Below are 2703 nucleotides of genomic sequence, written 5' to 3' on the forward strand. Positions count from 1 at the left end.
CCCCCCCCGAATTTTTTTTCGGCGGGGATAACAAGGCTATTGTCAAGCAATATGGTCCCCTACCGGCTCCACCCTTGTCAGAAATTCCACCATTTTCAGATTTTTAATAATTTTTTTGTTGTTGCCATAGCAACCACAATTTTTGACGTAGGAACAAAATGAAATGACATGCATAATGTCCATATTGCCATCTATCCATGTTGCAAGTTTCATTGAAAAAATATTAAGAACTTTTAAAGTTATCGCAGGATCCAGAAAAGTGTGACGAACAGACAGACTGACAGACAGACAGACAGAGCACAAACCATAAGTCCCCTCCGGTGAAACCGGTAGGGGACAATAAGTAAGAATGATCACTGGCAAACGAGCCCTATGTCACATGACCAGGCATTGGACAAATAATTACAGAATTCATAGACCGGAAGGTCCAGTGTGTTCAAGGTATGACTACGAAGAAACGTTTCAAGAAAGAGTATCATGGAATGAACATACTTCTACTCATGCTGTAGAAAGTGGCCCACTTCAATACAATCAATAAATTCAGAGTCATGCTAGACTCAAGGATATGAAAATACAAAAAAGACTGAAAGGCTGTACTTCCAAACATACAAGAAACAAAAGCCTCTTATGTCATGGGTGCGTATTCCAATTCCAATTATGAGGAAGGCTTGCTAGAGAGAGTGATCAACAATGAAACAAGCTGTAGAAAACAAGCTGCAAAAACTAAAATATACATGAGATGTCGTCATTTTCCATATTTCATACTATTAACATACCGATTTCATGGTTTTAAGAATGTTATAGTAGAGCATGTCTACATTCAAGCTGCAGTGTATAACAGACAAACCAAACGGCTATGTTCATTTACAAAGCCATATCATTGTGAATTAGAGACTAACAGTGGCTAATTTAATACAGAAAAGATTCCCTTGCCCCCAGGTTTTAAGGTAAATCAGCGGTTGCCATATAAATTACAATTTTGTTTACATTGCTGAAAAAAATAATGCCACAAGCATACAGTATTTACATAGGAGTTTGAAAACAATGTACAGAGCGAACAATGTACTGACACATGTAATAAGTAGAACAAATTTCTCATGCTTTGAATTCACCTTTACTCATTTTGAAAACATGATGCTTTCAGTTGCATAATGAGTGGGAAATGTGAAGACGGACTTTCACAGGTACACTGGTAGAGTGGATTGTCTGAGGATTCAAGATATGTATTTGGATAATGGTCAAGAAGTATCTCCGAAAGGGGTGTGAGTGGAGACAAAACTTGAACTACGATCTAGCATATCATTTTTGCATGAACGATTAAAACATAACTGTCAATGCTAATGACCAGCTCAAGCCTTCGCTTTTTGTGAATCATTCTCTGTAACGTATTACAGCGTTGCAAATACCAAGATGGACATGGGTTGTGTCATTCACTTGATTGTGGATGGACCAATGTTGTAAAGTATTGACCCAGACGTACATGGGTTGTGTCATCCGCTGGATGGAAGAAGGCCATCGAGGGATGTTTTTACCAGTGAACCACCTCCAGTTTGCAATTCATGGCCTAATTTGTATAGTTGATGGATAATTTAGAAGATATCTATAAAAGGACATGACCATACAAGATCACATGGTGTTATCTGGATTATTAAGGATGTTTTAAAATCGTTTCATAATTTTGATTTGTCAAGCATCTCAGTTCAAAGAATGTACTTGAAGTGAAATAATTATTATTTTGTGCACTTGTTGTGAACTTGTTGTGAACTTAAAGTTGATAGTGAAATAAAGTTAATAAAACATTGCTTAAGTAAAAAGCACAAAAGTAGGCAGAATAAGAAAAACAATTCATTGGAAACTAAAATTAAGGAAAAACGTATTAAATATTTTGAAGATAAATGTCACCATCTATTTGGATTAAAAAACACTAATTTAGATAAATTAATGAACTAATTGAAGGACAATAAATATATTACAAAGCAAGCAGTGCAATAAATTCAACCATCGTAAAAATGGAAAATAATCTATACAACCAGAACAACTCTGATATGATGTATGAGAAGATAAATTCACCGTTACAAGAGACGTCAAATTCTAACATGCAACCTTCTACTTGTATGTATACAGCATCAAGATTACCATCGAGTAAACTCAACTTTTCTATACCGTCGCCACCTGATTACGCGGGGACACTTCTCTGAGATGAATTTCATAATACATCTCATAAATGCTGTTGCGACAAAATTGAGACTTAATGAGCAATTGCAGACAAATTTCCAACATTTTGAAATTTCAATTGGTCGGTCAACAACCTGAGTGCTGGAGGCGCTGACGCAGAGTCTGCGCTACCAACAGCAGCTCTGCCAGACCTTTGGGGCAAATCAAAACAACAAAAAAGTTCAACGATTTATTATTGAAATGCCTGACATCGCAAATAAAATATGGAGAAAATAAAAAAAGATTGCGTTTTCCATTTTTGTATTTATTTAAATAAGTGTCATCAATAAAATTAAGTTTGTTCTAATTAGATGAGAGTTTTCTTTGTTTTTGTGTGAAGAAAATACATTTTGCTGTTGGATTTATTTTCTGAGACAATGTTAATGTGCTGTTAGAAAAATAAGTTTTGATTGTTCAAAAACTGTGAAACGTGTTAATGGGATGTTAGTTGCAGTGTTTATCAGATTCCTGATTTTGTGTGTTGTGTTG

This window comes from Dreissena polymorpha, chromosome 5 (assembly GCF_020536995.1).
Source record: "Dreissena polymorpha isolate Duluth1 chromosome 5, UMN_Dpol_1.0, whole genome shotgun sequence".
Lineage (NCBI taxonomy): Eukaryota > Metazoa > Mollusca > Bivalvia > Myida > Dreissenidae > Dreissena > Dreissena polymorpha.